The sequence below is a fragment of the Natrix helvetica genome, assembly GCF_964273705.1.
Source record: "Natrix helvetica genome assembly, chromosome: 2".
NCBI lineage: Eukaryota > Metazoa > Chordata > Lepidosauria > Squamata > Natricidae > Natrix > Natrix helvetica.
In genome coordinates this window covers 146,689,342-146,707,261 of record NC_138552.1, presented here as the reverse complement: position 1 = coordinate 146,707,261, position 17,920 = coordinate 146,689,342, and the positions used below count along the sequence as shown (strand labels likewise).

Sequence of the window (17,920 nt, the reverse complement as noted above, 5' to 3'; positions counted from 1 at the left end):
CACAGACATCATGCAAATAAACTCTGCAACATGATTGTGGCAGCTATTTTCTTTTCTTTTCTTTTTTGGTATAAAGGATTTTATTTTTCATTTTCATAACATATAACCACATGTATACTATTACATAACCAACATCGTGTTATATTATTAAATGTTTACATTTGTCTTACCATCAACTCCCAAAAACAATTATTGGCTCTTCTGCTCTTCATACATCATATTTGTACTTTATCCACCACTTTCTTCTCCCTCTCTCCTCCTCCTCCCTACCTCCTTTTGTCCCTCTGTCATCCTTCCCTTCTCTACTTCTCCTTCCTCTCTCCTTCTCCTCTCTCCCCTTTTCACTCCTTTTTTCTCTCCTCCTCTTCCCGCTCCCCCTCTCTCCTACCCTCTCTCCTCTACTTCACACTTTTCATGTCATTTACTTGGTGTATTTCAGCTTCTGAGCAAGCTCTAGTTATGTTGATAGTATTTATAATTCCTTTTCAATATACATATTTAATTTTAACATATATCTTCCTCCTCCTTTTTTTAAAAGAGAGGGGGGAAAGTATACATATATAGTAATTATATCTTTGACCCCCTCCCCAGCCTATTTTTGGCAGAGATGTGGACCTGGTTACAATTCCCAGCTATTCTCATCATTATATTTATATAAATATGCATCCTTACACCCCCAAAATTTGTGACTCTGTCTTTATAATCTCAATAATTTCCCATTGTAAGTATATTTCATGTTCCCTCTCCATTTTTCCATATCTTGGTTTAGGTTACCCTTAATTATCTTTAAATAACAATCCTTACTGTTCAATGTTCATTACAATACCCTTAATCTACTATATAGAATAACAAGCAGTACACATCTCATTTTGTTCATCATCTTAAGAGTTCTATATGAGTCCATATTTCATATATTTTAACCCATACTTAATTGTCCTTCCATTGTCATATTCAATCAATTAGCAACTCAATTTAATTATCAGGTATAAAAGTGAGCCACGTACCTCCGCTTTACATTCTCCCCATATCAGTTTCATATTTGTCCATATTCCATATATTTAACCTTTATTTAATCATCTTTCCCTTATCATATTCAATCAGTTAACAACTTAGTTTTATTATCATGCATAGGAATAAACCACATATCGCAGCTTTATATTTCCCCATATAACAGTTTCTAATTGTCTGATTTTTTCCTAGTAAATCTTTTGTCTCACTTCTCACTTCTCTATTCCTGTCTTCTCCCTTTTGACATGTCTTCTTCAATTTTCCCCAAGCCACTGTCAAATCCAGTGAAATCTTTTGTATTTCCCTTTGTTGGGGCGTAACCCCACCCCCCTTTCAGTTTTCCTTATGCCACTGTCAAAATCAGTGAGATCTTTTGTCTGCTTTTTATTTCCTTTTATTGGGACACATCCCCACTTTTTAATTTTTAATTTAATTAAAAAATAAATTGAAGCAACAGAGGCATTACTGAAGAAATTGTTCCCTAGTACAGTTGCTCAACTTCATTTTCAGGGGGACAAGTGGTTGCTTGCTTAAGTGTAAATTAACAGTCATGGGAAACCACAACCAGAACAGTAAAACCAAAACAGAAGTCATGAGAATACTATGGTTAAAACAGGGAAGCTTAATTGCAGCCTTGGCCCTAACTAGGTTCACATGAGATACTCAAGACAAGCACAGCAGGGTTTGATGCAAGTTCCCAAGCTGGGCATCTACCAGATATGTGGATTCCAATACCCATAATGCTCAGCATTAGCCATGATGATTGTGAAGCCCTGGAAGTTAAAGATGCATCTGAAAGACATCCTGGTTGCAAAAGCCTATCTTAATATGTTATTCCAACCAGGTTTAAAACTACCGTATTTTTCGCCCTATAAGACGCTCCGGAATATAAGACGCACCCAATTTTAAAGGAGGAAAATCTAGAAAAAAAGATTCTGAACCAAATACTATAGTAAAATATTTTATATCAACTGTATAAAGTTAACAGCAGTTTAAGAACAATTTTATGTCGGAGACTTCCGGTTCCGGCAGCTACGGCGACAGGCAAGCCTTTGCCTGCTCCCGCTCTCCCGGTGGGCTTCCCCCGCTTCTGGGGGGGCACAGGATGCCCCGAAGAGGCGTCCTGCCAAGGGAGCGGCTCGCGGAGGGCCCCTGCATCGTCGGCGGCTGGTGGGGGCTTCTCCGCTTCGCTCTAGGCACTGGGGAGCAGTTTTGGAGGGCGCGCACGCGTCTCTCTCCATGCCGAGCGGACAACGTACTTCTGAAGGAAGCAGCGGCGGTATGGTGAGAGGCTTCCTTTCTTCATTCCCTTCCTTTTGAAATAATGGACTTTTCAGCGCTTTTTAAAAGCTAAACTTTCGGATTCTTGCTAGAGGTGCGGCTAGAGGGAGGGGGATTTCCCCCCCCCCCCTTGGACAAGCGGCTTGAGAAGATTTTGCTTTCGCCCCCAGGGGAAGGAGGAGGGGGGAGAGCCAACTAATGATGCCTCACCCCTGTAAAAGTGACTTTCATTGGATTTAGCTCCAGAACTTATGGGTGAACTGAGAACTTTCTGAACTTTTAAAATTTTATTATGCCTCTGAGCCCAAAGCTGGCAGGGCAAGATGGCATACTTCCGTTGTCTTCATGAACTGTGAAACCTGACTCCACCTTTAAAATTCAGGCTTCTGGTCTTTGTCTCCGTGTCACCCAGAAGAATCTCTTGTGGATTGCTATTTCTTGAACCCTCTGGAGAGAAAATTTTCCTCTATTGCTAGACTGACCAAAGAAACTCCCAGCTGTTTGGATCTTCTGCCTCCTGAACTCATCTGCCTGCTCTATCTCTTCACCTGTCCAGTCTCTACATTGACTGATCTCTCTGCTTTATAAACTATGTCTCCAAAAAGACCACCACCTGGAAAACCTGGCTTTGCTACCTCTGCACCGACATCTGCAACATCCAGTCCTGCTACACAGTCAAAGATTACAGAACTGATGCAACCTAAGAGTACAGAGATGGATTTGCAACAAATGCTTCAGCAACTCATACAGGGCCAGGAAGAAATTAAGAAACAATTAAAGGAAATGAAGGAAGAAATTAAAGAGAATCAAGTCCAAATTTATAAGAACTCACAGAGACTGGACCTTGTGGAGGGTGGGGTGGCGGAGGCGAGGGGGGGGTAGAAGCTTTGCAGAAGGGTAACAAAGAACTTGATATACAACAAATGAAAACAGAATTTGAGAGAATGTCCTTTTATCTTAGATTTCAAAATGTTATAGAAGTAGAGGGGGAAAACATAAGGGACATCATGACCAATATTTTAGCTGAATATATACACAAAGATAAACAACAGATGGAATGGGAGATAGATCTGGTCTATAGAGTGAACTCAGCATATGCCAGAACACACAATGTACCCAGGGAGGTCCATATCAAATTTCTTAGGAAAAGCACAAGAGACATAATTCTGGGTGTACAAAGGGGGCAAGCATTGACATACCACGACAGGGAGATAACCATCTTGAAGCAGATCCAAAAAAAAATTAGGGAGAAAAGAAAAAATTATTCGCAATTGGCGAATAAATTATACCAGAAAGGGGTGTGGTTTAGATGGTTGATGCCTGAAGGGATGCTGATATTCTGGGAGGAGACAAGAATCAGAATCAATACACCCATAGAGGCTCAGGCCTTTATGGAAAAAAATAAAGCGAACCTAGAAAAAACAGAAGACTCTACAACGGTCACACAGGACACGGGAGGGGCCGGAGCTCTGCCAGCGGGGGGAGAAGGGGCAACACTAAGAAAGCTCAGATCACAAAAATGAATAAGAAAATCACATTGTTATAAACAGACCGAAAGTAATAATGAAATTATATCTAGACTATATATTATAATAGATAAGTTGATTGAAAATTTTTTTATAGAATTAATATGCTGATTTTATACGATTTTGTATTAATGTTTTATACACAGATGTATCTTATGAGTTTGGAGGGAGGGGGCGTCTGCCATACTTGCAACTGCCAAAATTTGTATACCATCCCACCTACCCTTTTCCTTATAAATGTTTTAAAAAACCAATAAAATTTTCTGGAAAAAAAAAAAGAACAATTTTATGTCAACCATGTAACACAGGGGTGTCCAAACTTTTTTCAAAGAGGGCCAGATTGGATGAAGTGAACATGCTGGAGGGCCGAACATTTTTCCGAACATTCTTTGAACAATAACAATTAAATGCAAATGAATTATTTTATGCCAAGTTAATTGCAAATGGCATACTTTTCATTTCATAACATTAAGATCAACTGACAGCTGAGTTTTCACAATGTATCCATCTTTTCCCTGAAGACTTGTGTTTAGTACATTCAGATGCTTTCTTTCCTCTTTCCCTCTTACTTGTCTATCCTTCCTTCCACCCTCCCTTCCTCCTTCCCTTCCTTCCTGCCTCCCTTCCAGTTCCCTCCTTCCTCTTTCCTCCTGCCTGCCTGCCTTCCTTCCCTCCTGCTTATCTATGCTTCCTTCCTTCCTTGCACCTCCCTCCCTTCTGCCTGCCTGCCTTCTTTCCTCTTTCCCTATCCTCCTATCCTTCCTTTCTCCCTCCCTCCTTCCCTGCCTCCCTTCCAGTTCCATCCTTCCCTCCTTCCTTCTGCCTCCTTCCTGCCTGCTTGCCTTCTTTCCTCTTTCCCTCCAGCGTGTCTGCTTTTCTTTCCTTCCTTCCACCTCCCTTCTGCCCTCCTGCTTTCTTTCCTCTTTCCCTCTTACTTGTCTATCCTCACTCCCTCCTCCCCTCCTTCCCTCCTTCCCTGCCTGAGCGGGCTTCTTGCATGGCCCCAGCCCTCCAGCCGGTGGCTCATCTAAAACTTTTAACTTCCCAATCTAGTGTTCTCTACCCACCCACCCCGAATCCGCCCGGATCTGTCATGCAGCAAAGAGATACAGTAGCTGGGCGCAATAGCAGCAATAGCAATAAGCAGATCCGGAGAGATTTGGGGTTGGGGGTGGAGAACGCTAGATGGGACACAATCAAACTCGATTCAAAGGCTTTTGCTCCTGAGATCGGTGCGCTGCCATCCAAAATGCTATTACTACGATGTCTGCCGCCTGGCAGCGCACCGATCTCAGGAGCGAAAGCCTTTGAATCAAGTTTGATTGTGTCCCATCTAGCGTTCTCCACCCCCAACCCCAAATCTCTCCGGATCCGGAGAGATTTGGGGTTGGGGGTGGAGAACGCTAGATGGGACACAATCAACGCTAGATGGGACACAATCAAACTTGATTCAAAGGCTTTCGCTTCTGAGATCGGTGCGCTGCCATCCAAAATGCTATTACTACGATCTCTGCCGCCTGGAACTGCCCGAGAAGCGGCAGGTAAAGCGGGCGCTGCAGCGATCGTGGTACCAGCATTTTGGATGGCAGCGCACCGGTCTCAGGAGCCAAAGCCTTGAGGCACCTTTCGTTTGCAGGAGGAGGGCAGCTTAAAGCAGCGCCCCAGCAATGTGAGGAGCCGCTGCCACCGCCACCACCGCCTAAGCCCTCTCGGGAGCCCAGCCGAGCAGGAGCTCTGAAAGCGAAAACTCTCTCCTTTCCAGCCATCACGATCTCTGCAGCCCCCTCTTTGCCTGCCCCATTTTCAGTTGACCCAGTGGCTACATTCGGCTTACAAGACGCACTCAGATTTTTACCCTCTTTTTTGGAGTAAAAAAGTGCGTCTTATAAGGCGAAAAATACGGTACTCATTCAAATGAAAACTTTCTTCTGTTCATTTCTTCTTAATAACACTCATTGTCCTGCAGTATATCCGTGATGGCAAAGCTATGGCACATGTGCCCGAAGTGGCATGCGTAGCCATGTTGGCTGGCATGCGCAGTGTCACCCATTGCTCTTCTGGGTTTCTGGCGTACTTGCACACGTGACAATCAGCTGTTTTTTGCATGTGCGGCAGTGCCAGAAACCAGAAGAGGTGGTCTTCCTGTTTCCATTGTGCACATGTGCACTGCCCAGCTGATCATCGTGCACGCATGTGCACCAGTAACTGGAAGACAAGCTGGCCAGTGCGCATGCATGTGCCAGAAACCAAAAGTTCATTTCCCATTGCCCACATGCCAGTGGTTGGTTGCCCTGGTATGGGCATACCAGATCCTGCCCGGAGCATCGGGTACCATTCTGGTACAGTGGTCCGGGGGGCCCACCTGCCCGCCCGAGCTCCTTACCTGTGCTTTAAGCCTTTGGCGCTTCCGCGCATGTGCATGGTGCATACGGCACCTGCACAATGCTTCGCCAAGCAGCTGGAGCATCATGGAGGCTTGCGGAAGCGTCACAGGAAATTATGATGCATGCGCGCACTGCGTGTGTATGCACCCACCACGTGCGTCCATGTGGGTGATGCCGGGGCTGTTCCAACCGTATGAAAACGGGGCCATTTTTTTTAAAGGTCATAAATAACCTTTAGGAGGCTTGTAGAGTGCTCCTGGGGGTTGCCCCCCTCCAAAAAAACCAAGCAAAAATGGCCCACTTTTCACGAAAACAGGCCCATTTTTTGTCAAAAAAGGGCATGCATAGCCTTTAGGAAAGTGGTTCTCGACCTTCCTAATGCCGCGACCTTTTAATACAGTTCCTCATGTTGTGGTGACCCCCCAACCATAAAATTATTTTCGTTGCTACTTCATAACTGTAATTTTGCTACTGTTATGAATCGTAATGTAAATATCTGATATGCAGGATGTATTTTTATTGTTGTAAATTAAAGCATAGTGATTAATCACAAAAACAATATGTAATTGTATACATTGCAAAATATTTATTTCTAATTACAAATAAATGAAATTTTGTCTTGAAGCATGGTATAGCGCAGGGGTCGGCAATCTTAAACACTCAAAGAGCCATTTGGATCCGTTTCCCACAGAAAAGAAAACACCGGAAGCCACAAAACCTGGGTGGGTGTGGCCAATTCAACATCACTCCCACGTGACATCCCCCCCCCAAGATCTGCCTACCCAGGTTTCATGGCTCAGTGTTTTCTGTGGGAATAGGGTCTCTCTCTCTTCTCTCCCTCTCATTTCTGTTTTTCTCTATTTTCCTCTCCCTTTCTCTTCTCCCTTCCTTCCTTTCTTTCTTTCCTTCCCTCCCTTTCCCTCTTTCTTTTTCTTTCTTTCTCATTGAATACAATAGCAAATCCAAAATAAAGTTATTAATTGTAGGAAATTGCTTCTCTGTAATCTTTTCATAGTGAACTCTAAGTTGATAGAAGCTGGCAAGATTGTACTAACAGCAATAGGATATATATTTTGATTTCTTTTGAGTTTGACAATATAATACATTATCCAAAATTATAATCTTATTTTCAGATGCATTATTTTTGCCATCTCTGTTATTTTCTTTTTAAAAAATCAGACTTGCTTCCAATTTGTGCCTTCTGGAAAACTGCAGTTTTCTTGGCAAGAGATCTAACTTGCATTGCTTTCATCATAGGTCTGAGAAAGTTTCTTTCTTTCTTTCTTTCTTTCTTTCTTTCTTTCTTTCTTTCTTTCTTTCTTTTCTCTTCCTTTCTTTTGTTTCCCTCTCTTTTCTCTCTCTCTCATTCTCTCCCTTCAGCTCTCTTTCATTTCTTTCTCCCTCTCCCCCTTCTCCCTCTAATTTGTTTCCCTCTATTTTCCCTCTCTCCCATTCTCTCCTTCCAGCTCTCTTTCATTTCTCTTTCTCTCTATCTCTCTCTCTTTCTCCCCTTTGCTCTTTCATCTCTTTCTTGCGCGTGCAAGCAAAATGCCCTCCTTCTGCTGCCACCACTGAGAAGTGAGTAGCTGGCTGCGCTGCGCAGGAGAGCCACATTGCGCAGGAGACTCCTCCGCACCAGACTCAGGTCAGCGCCAGCCATGGTCCCCTAAATGTTGGCTCAGGAAAGAGCTGGAGCAGCCATCTCTGGATGCAGAGAGGGAAGAATTCCAGAGCCCTGCACAAGGAGAGCCCCGTGCAGCGCAGGAGAACTGGAGCTCTTCCCTCCCTGCACCCAAACAGCTGCTGCTGCTGCTGCTCCCCATTCCTTCCTTCCTGAGCCAACATGAAGGGGACCGCGGCTTGCGCTGACCTGAGTCTGGCACTGAGAAGTCTCCTGTGCAGCGTGGCTCCCCTGATCTGCGTACCCAGTTACTCACCTCATTGCGCAGTGGCAACAGCAGGAGGAGAGTCGTTGTCCCCTCTGCCTTGATCCTGGCCTAAGAGGGTATTTTGCTTGCATGTGTGTGCACAAGACATGAACGCGAGAAAAGAGCTGGAGCTCTTCCCGACACTGAGTTGCCTGCGAAGGACGCGAAATCGCAAAAGCAGGCTAGAGGCTCATGCCTCGGGGCGGAGAGCAGATTGTGTGATTGCATCAGCAGGGAGCTGCAGGAGAGGGGCCAAAGAGCCGCATGTGGCTTGTGAGCCACGGTTTGCTGACCAAACCGCATGGGTAACAGTCTTCATAGGGAATCTCAGCGTTCGCGCATCCCACGTTCCTTTATTTTATTTTATTTTCCCCGCCTTGTTTTACACCTCAGAAATGGTACCTCTTGGCTTCTGTAGCTCTGCCCATCAACCTACTTTTCCCCCACCCACCACGCATGCACACACACAGACACACACACACATACACACACACACTGATCTTGGGCGCTCGGCTGCCTTTGGCAAGAGGAGCAGCAGAAGCCCCTCCCATACCGGCGCAAGGTTTTGTTCTTTCCTTCCCCCGGCCACATGCACGGTGATCCCACCTCGCAGACTTCCAACCAGTAACCCCTTCCTCCCCCTCCCACGTCCCCAGTCCAATCTCCCTTCCCTTCTTCTCTGTTCAGTTTCCAGCTAACGGTCTCCCCCTCGGATCCTGGTGGAACTAAGCAGAGCCAGCTCAGCGGAGCCAGGCCTATGCCAGGGGGAGGAGGGGAAAGCGATGTCAGGTGGAGACTTGGCGGCCGCCACAGCCTCTCCTCAGCCGTTGCCCTTCTCGCTGCCCAAGCCTCCCCCTTTGATGCAGCTCAAACCCGGTGAAGGCGTGCGCCCTATAGGAGCTCCCAGACAGGAACAGTCACTGAAAAATGCCCGCATGGGAGGCTGGCCAGACTGGCCTGCTGGGAAGCCCATCAGTCTTCTGGCACCTCTCCTTCCACCGCATGGGGAATCCGAGCTGCTCCTTCCCTTTGGGCCGGCTTTTCGCCAGCCTCTCTGTGGGAGGCTCCTCGGCGACCCCTGTGAAAAGGTTGTTTGACCTTCAAAGGGATCGCGACCCACAGGTTGGGAACCGCTGCTTTAGGATGTTCCAGGGTGCTCCTGGGGGCTGGGGGGGGGGCAAATTAAGCAAAAAATGGACCATTTTTCATTCATTTCTGCCCTCCCCAGTCCCCAGGAGCACTCTGGAAGCCTCCTAAAGGCTATGCATTTTGGTGAAGGGGGCGGTATTTGGAGAGGCAAAAATTGCTTTATTCAGTGTATAAGATGCACCCAGATTTTCAGCCTCCTTTTTGAGGGAAAAGGGTGTGTCTTATACTCCAAAAAATATGGTATATAATAACAACAAAATACATATTTTATGCAGTTGTGTATGTATTTATATAGCTTTTAAAAAAATAATAATGACTCTGGGCCCTTCTCATTGTAAAAAGCTAGAACAGTAAAATAAAAGAACAAAGAGATGTGCATCCAAAATAAGAAGAGGGAAAAAATGTTTCAACAAAACCAAATGTTACAAATAGAGACTCATTTAAGTTTGGATGCCACAAATTGCCAGGATTTGCAGAAGTGAAAAGGTTCTTTTTGGAGGAGAAAAAATATATTGGGGGGAGAAAGTTTAGTAACTACATAATAAAGATTTCATGAGCATGTAATTCTAGCTAGTTATTGAGAAAGCATCATGGGGAGAGTGTTAAAGTACTTAAAAGTTGAACAAGAATTCTTCATTCAGCAACACATTGTTACACCCGCTATTTGTTCTCCTGCAATAAACTCCCATGCCCTAATAAACGTCCTTTATTTGAGCATAAAGAGCAAAGGGAGTCCATTGTGTTAACATCGGTTATTTGAAGCGGATGTTTTCCAAATTCATTGCCTGCCTGCCCCATATATAATTATTCTAGAAAAAAGTGGCCTGAAAAAAGTTGCTTAGAACAGCCCAATTTTTGACAGAAATATGGGGCTGAACTCGTTCTATGATGTGATAGTATCAGTGTCATTCCAATCCTGGAGGAAGGACTAGCTATAAATATGACAACAAATGTAGCTGCTGCCCAGTCTAATAGATTGGATCAATTAACCTCGGCTTTTTCTTTGCAAAACAAGTTCTGAGATTTTGTGATGGAAGAGCTATTAACAGCCTAGATAAATTCCTTAACTTGATACGAGGTGATGGGATATTAAACATACTGGCAGGATAATTGATAGAGAAACGTCGTTGATTGGTATTGGTTCGATGTAACTCAGAGCTGCTTGCTTTTCAAGGACAGTCTAAAGTTATAAACATGGATATAAGACATCATCTTAAGGGGACACTTATGCTTAAAAATTAGACCTTTGATATCTCATAATAAAGCTTTCTACAAAGTAATTATTCTTTCTTACTGCACATATTGATGATGAAGAAGATGAAGGTGATGATGATGAAGAAGAAGATGATACACTCAGAAAATCCATTGGCACTTATTATTTCAGCAGGAGTGGACTGAAGATGATTTCACTGCCCAAGAAGCTGTCTCTATATCCCAACAGTGCCTTGTATATAAGCCTCATGATCTTTGCAAGAAACCAGTAACATTTTAAGGACAGAAAGAGATAAAGGTCTATATCTGGGATAACCCAATGTCCTATGGCACAAAGAAAAAAACCCTCTGTTTGAAAGCCTGCAGAATGTGAATCCAACTTAAATATCATCAAATGTTAGAGGGAATGCTGGAGGTTTGATCTTGCTCATCATTTATAATATTTGGCAATAAATCCAAGTAGCGATGCTGGAAAACAGTTGTCTGTTTTCCCCTGTATAAGTGTTTTATTTTGATTATTTAACCCAAGAATTCATTCATTAAATTGTTTAAAGTTTGTACAAGGGTGTCTACAGGCAAAATAATACACATGCCAATTTTACAGGAATCTGTACTTTTTCTTTTGGAGCTTTGTTTTGCCTCCCTGTGCTTTTTGCAGATTTTGATGATGTGCAAGCGGCTGTTTTCAGTTTTCAGCCTAGGCATCACTGATCAAATTCCTCTTATCCTCTCTCCTCCATTATACTTTGCTCTATATTCATTTTTTTCCTGCAACAAACTATCTTCCATTTAAACCAGGAGGTGTTTTCAATATAGATCAAAGACATATTTAAACAACTTTCTCCTACTTGATGTCCTCCTGATGTGTTGGACCATATTTCCTATCAACTTCAGCCTGCATGCCATTGGCTAAACTGGTTGAAAAGAAACATTGCAGACCTGAAAAAGAATCTCTCTTCTCCTCTCCTCTCCTCTCCTCTCCTTTCCTCTCCTCTCCTCTCCTCCTCTCCTCTCGCTTTCTTCTTCTTCTTCTTCTTCTTCTTCTTCTTCTTCTTCTTCTTCTTCTTCTTCTTCTTCTTCTTCTTCATCATCATCATCATCATCATCATCATCATCATCATCATCAATCTCTCATGTATTAAAACAAAATAAGTTGGTCATCTACTCAGCTAGATTGTTAAGAAGATTAGTAAGGGAAACCAACACTAAATGTACTATAATGGTATTTTATTGTTTCAGAATAGATACTTTAGCATACATGCAATATTGATGTTCCCTGTTCATACTTACTATTACAAGATGTCTAAGGGTTCCCTGTTTTCTGTCCCCAAAATGTATTTTGGGGAAGAAAGAGGCAAGAGTCCCGCTGCCTGGTTTCCTCAAGATGTTTCTGCCTTGTCAATTACTTCTGAAATGATTTTTATTTATCTAACCTTCCTAGCTTCAAACTTAGGAAGATTTCATATTGTGTTTTGAACTGTTGAGACAATCTAGAGGAGGAAAAAGAGGAAGATGAGGAGGATAGTTTTGACTGTTCCTACTTTCTACTTCATAAGCCCATGTCACATTTATTGATATTTCATATAATTATTACGAGATCTCTCTGTTCCTATTTTGTAGCCTCTGTGGGAAACGTCCATATTCCTTATCCATAAATTACACTGAGTTCTGCAAATCTAAAACTTTTGTCACAGATGGTTTATATGACTTTAGTAATGAATGTAAGCATATAATTATGGAGGACCCATGGTGGTGCAGTGCTTAGAATGCAGTTTTGCAGGCTAACTCTGCCAACTGCCAGCAGTACGATCCTTGCCGGCTGAAGGTTTACTCAGCCTTCCATCCTTTTGAGGTCAGTAGAATGAGGATCCAGATTGTTTGGGGTGACATCCTGACTCTGTAAACCACTTAGAGAGAGCTGTGAAGCACTATGAAGCGGTATATAATTCTAAGTGCTATTGCTGTTACTGTACGTGGGTTTGTGTGAGGTTAGAGTCAGGAAAATGAAGTGACATTTAAGATCAAGGAAGAAAGAAAATCTTATAATGAAAAAAAAGGATAATTCAGCATATCAGCATGGCATTAAATTGAAAAATACAGCATCAGCTGACCCTAATCATGTTAAATGTAAATTGTATGAAATTTAAGCTTAAGCACTAGCGGTTATTGGGAACATGAGGCATCATACTATGCAAAATAGTGTACATGCACATCTATCTTCACACATGTGCATTCAAGGAGAAAAATGAACCAATTGCCTTTCCCCAATTTCTCAGAGATTCAACTGCTAGAGATTCTATGAAGGAAGTCAAGCCCTTAAAAATGTGCTGCAACACATCTAAACAAGGGTACTAAGAACAGCATTCAGAGAAAGAGGGACTTTCCCTGATAAATCAGGACAACTTGAGAGTAAAGCAGTAAGCAGTGATGAACTACTCAAAGGAACACAGTTCATAAATTATATGATCTCATCCATACATTCTGATTAGAAAAAGCTTTGCCTGCAAAATGTAGAACAGGAGGTGCTGGGCTCTTGATCTTTTTATATGTAGGACTTAGTTACACAATGTTACACTTAAACCAGGACTCAGTAGATAAAGCTGTTTGTAATTAAACAGGTAGTAATTGCTTGGACCATACAAAATGCAGTCAGTGAGTTTTGCTTGCATTCCCTTTCACTCTTGTTTTGTAAGCAAAAAATATCCTGGATTAACTAGAAGCAGGTTATCATGATTACCAGTGGTGGGATTCAAACATTTTTACTACTAGTTCTGCAGGCATGGCTTGGTGGGCGTGGCTTGGTTTGGTGGGTGTGGCTTGGCTTGGCTTGGCTTGGTGGGCATGGCAGGGGAAGGATACTATAAAATCTCCATTCCCTCCCCACTCCAGGGGAAGGATACTGCAAAATCCCCATTTCCTCCCAATCAGCTGGGACTCGGGGGGGCAGAGAATAGATGGGGGCGGGGCCAGTCAGAGCGGGTATTTACCGGTTCTCTGAACTACTCAAAATTTCCACTACCGGTTCTCCAGAACTGGTCAGAACCTGTTGAATACCAAATTATTTTTAGTTTCTCAGAGCTGCAGGATCTGACTTTATTTATTTATGAAAATTTATATGGCCCCCAACTCAGTCTCTGGGCATCTTACAAAAATAAAAATACAATATAAAAACAATTAAAAAAACGCATTCCTGGCTACAACAATCAATCAATCCATCATATTAGCAGAGTCACATGGCTCTATAGCATCTCTCAAATCTTGCAACGCCACTCCTCCTGTGTCTGTGGGGAGGGGAGTCTGTGAGGAAACTGAATGGGTATTCCTGAGAGTGATGAGTGAAGAATTGCAGAAGTATACATAAAAAGAACATAACAGCAGAAGGGCCATTCAGGGTGTAAAGGTCATCCCAGCTACCCAGCTAAAGCTAGTAGGAACCTGTATTGGGCAGCCATGATAATACATGATCACTTTAGTGATGATGGCAAAGTATGCTATAGGGCACTGCACACCAGAACAACTAAACACAAGGACAACTTTTTCCCAAATGCTATCACTCTGCTAAACTACTAATTCCCACACCACTGTCAAATTATTTACTAAGACTGTATTACTATTTTAATCCTCATCATTCCTAGTACCTATCTCTTCCCACTTATGGTTATAACCATGTTGCTTGTATCTTTACAATTTATATTGTTTATTTTTATTCCTAGTATGATTTGATTGCTTATTAGTAATCTATGGCTATCACTAAGTGTTGTATATTATGATTCTTTATGAATGTATTTTATTTTTCTCTATGCACACTGAGAGCATATGCATCAAAGACAAATTCCTTGTGTGTCCAATTACACTTGGCCAATAAATAATTCTGTTCTATTCATCCCTATTCTGTTCTGTTCTGTTCTGTTCTGCATGGAAGAAGGCAATGGTAAATCCATCCTGTATTTTACCAAGAAAATTATATGAATAGACAATGTAAAATGAATGACACTATACTGTAAGTCCCTGTCAGAGCGCTATTAGAAGAGACAAGACATAATATTATAATAACATGTGTAAAGAGACCAAAACTAGAAACAGACATGAAATAACACAATAAGCATTTCAAAAGACCCTCAACTCATAAAGAATGTCCAGCCTTGAACCACTACAACAAAAGATACTACTAGACAAACAGCAATGGATTCAAAAAAGGAATTAAAAAGTTGGAAGGACTCTAGCGAAATTCTGTACAATAGAGAATGTCAATATCCAAGGCACCTTAGTAAATATGTATTCCCTATTTACAATAGCTTCTAGCACTTAAAGATGAAGTTATACCAGCACACCATTCATTACCAAGTCAGAAGGTGATTTGATGGAATATTCACAGAAAGAAAATACATCATAGGGGGGGGGGGGAATAATCAGTAAAAGTTGTATCAAACTTTTGTCAGAAAATCTGGAGGGCAACACTGCCGTCCACAGTTTGGAAGAGATCTGTCTTCCTACTTAATACCAAAGGAGGGAAATTAGAAAGGTATGCAAACTATTATGCAACAATGCAATGGTTAATTTTATGTATTTGCAAAATAATATTTAGGGCCATCCAATATAGATTTAGAGCCCTAGATGGAAAAAGAAATGACAGATGTTTAAGATGGTTTTAGGAAAGTCTGAGAAAGAAATCATGCAGGTAGCCCTCGACTTACAGCAGTTCATTTAGTGACCGTTCAAAATTATTACCACACTGAAAAAAGTGACTTATTACCATTCTTCACAATTACAGCCTTTGTAGCACCCTTATGGTCAATCCTCTTTTGCAACCTTTGGGCAAGTAAAGTCAATGGTGGGGAACCAGATTCACTTAACAACCGGGCTACTGACTTATCAACTGCAGTGATTCACTTAACAACCCTGGCAAAAAGGGTCAAAAATGAGGCAAAACTCACTTAACAAATGTCTCACTTAACATTGGAGATTTTGGGCTCAGTTGTGGTCATAAGTCGAGGACTACCTGCATGATCACTGACGCCCATTGGGTAATTGAGAAAGCTACAGAATACCAAAAAAAAAAGTCAATATGAGTTCTATTGATCACAGAAAGATCTTTGATTGTGTGTCAGCTATATCAGGCTGTGGAACTTCCTTAGGGAAATGAGAATCCCAGAACATTTCATTGTCCTCAGGCCAAACTATGCACAGGAGAGAAAGCCATTGTCTAAATGGAAGATGGAGAAACAGATTGCCTCCCAGTTGGCAAAGGAATGAAACAAGGTAGTATAAGGTAAAGGTTCCCCTCACACATACTGTATGTGCTAGTCATTCCTGATTCTAGGGGGGGGCAGTGCTCATCTCCATTTCAAAGCCGAAGAACCAGCGCTGTCCGAAGACGTCTCCGTGGTCATGTGGCCAGCATGACTAAATGCCGAAGGCGCACGGAACGCTGTTATCTTCCCACCAAAGGTGGTTCCTATTTTTCTACTTGCATTTTTACATGCTTTTGAACTGCTAGGTTGGCAGAAGCTGGGACAAGTAATGGGAGCTCACTCTGTTATGCAGCACTAGGGATTACAACCACCAAATTGCTGACCTTTCTGATCGACAAGCTCAGCGTCTTAGCCACTGAGCCACCTTTAAGTGTGTCTCCTTATTTATTCAACCTATATGCTGAATATATTTCTAGGATGGCTGGAAGGGAAGGTGGTGTTAAAAGTGGAGGAAGAAACATCAGTAATGTCTTTCTCTGATAGCTGAAAATGCAAATGATCTGCAAGCTCTGGTAATGGAGATTAAGGAGCATAGACAAAATCTAAAGGTTGCCACACTAATGGCAACAGGTACAATGCCTAAAACTGTCATTGAAGATATCGAAATGGCGGATAACTTCTCCCTTTTACTATTGGCTATCAACAGTAAAGGAACTAGTAGTCAAGAAATACATCACAGACTAACATTGAGGACGGTAGCAATGAAGACCTTGGAAAAGATACTCAGACGCTATAACTATACCCATAAAAATTAAAACGGTGTGGGCAGTGGATATGACACTCTATGGAATTGGGCTTTGAAGAATCAAGATAAAAAGAATATTGATGCTTTTGAACTTTGATGTGGGAGAAGGCACCTGGGAATACAGTGGGTAGTTGAGAACAAATTAATCATGGAACAAATCAATCCAGGGTTCTTACTAAAGGCACAAATTATAAATTATTTTGGAAACATTATGTGAAGACCATGCTCTCTAGAAAAATCTTATTAGACTGGTAAATAATGAAAGGAAGGCGAAGAAGAGGACAAGGTGGATGGATTTAATTACAATACTGATAGGTGCATTGGCAAAAGATCTGGATGACCAGGCTGAAGACAGATCATCTTGGATAAGATCTGTTTATGTAGTCATTAGGGATTGGATATTTCTCTTTCTAGGTGCAAAGTGAAAATATCTGCTGTGAGCTCCACATAGGCATCAGGAAGGGCATCTGGCCAGTAAACACTCAGCTCCATTCAGGTGCCCCAACTCCACCCCGATGCAAGGGATTATAAGGTCGTTAAAAGAAAAAATGTGGTCATTAATGCTTGATATCAATTTGACGGTACATAAAGCTATAAATGCACATACAGATTTTCCCATAGAATAATACTAGTATGCTGCTAGGAACATCTGGGGCCTGCAAAAAAAAAAAGGTTTTGAGGGCCCATCTAGCCTGCAACTCATAGTCTCCAAAATTACACTGTGAAGTGAGATACCTTGTGCAGATGGTCAAAATTGCCACACCTCCCCCAGCCTTTCAGTTGTTATAAAAATGTACTCATGCACAAATATAAAGAGCGCATACCTAAAAGCTTTTTTTTTTTAAAAAAAAGTTATCTCCTCAGCTAGCATGAATAGAAGCATGCAAATCAAACACAATAGAATTACCTTCCCCTCCTCTCAGTAACGGCACCTTCAGAGAGGTGGCAAATAGTCCGGGGAGCAGATAAAAAATAATTTAACAAGGAGCAAATTGTAAAGGGTGACAAAGTGTTATTTCCATAATGAGCTTATCTGAGCAAACTTTCCCAGAGCCTCTGTGAGTTCCTGAACAGGGTGTGGATTTGGCAATAGTAAAGAAACAGGCTACACAAAGAATGTCTGTCGAGCTAATGAATGCCACTGAAGTGGTTGACTTTCATTTCTCTGGCTTGGATCCCTGCCACCTTTACTCTCATGTCAGACTTTGCTTAATTGGCAAATACATCTTCAAAGGCTCGTAGAAGAGACTCCTCCGCATGGCTCTCTGGGCTGTTAATGTTTAATTGTGATTTGTTAAAGGCATACTAGCAGTTGATAAAACCAAGTGGGTAGGTGCTTTATTGCCCTGCAGACCAGCAATGATGTGTATATCTTTCTTTGGCAAACATGGGCATTTAGGGAGAAGCCAAAGTTTAAGGTAACGGTTAAGATTTT

General features: G+C 42.2%; 1 long non-coding RNA gene across 1 annotated transcript in view; it reads right to left on the bottom strand.

Annotated features, from left to right (window-relative positions):
• Window positions 1-17,527, bottom strand: part of LOC309387916 — a 30,307-nt gene extending 12,780 nt beyond the window's left edge. The window contains exon 1 of the long non-coding RNA XR_014174690.1: window positions 17,393-17,527. This is a non-coding gene — a long non-coding RNA (uncharacterized lncRNA). The remainder of the gene's footprint in view (window positions 1-17,392) is intronic.
• Window positions 17,528-17,920: the final 393 nt, after the last annotated feature.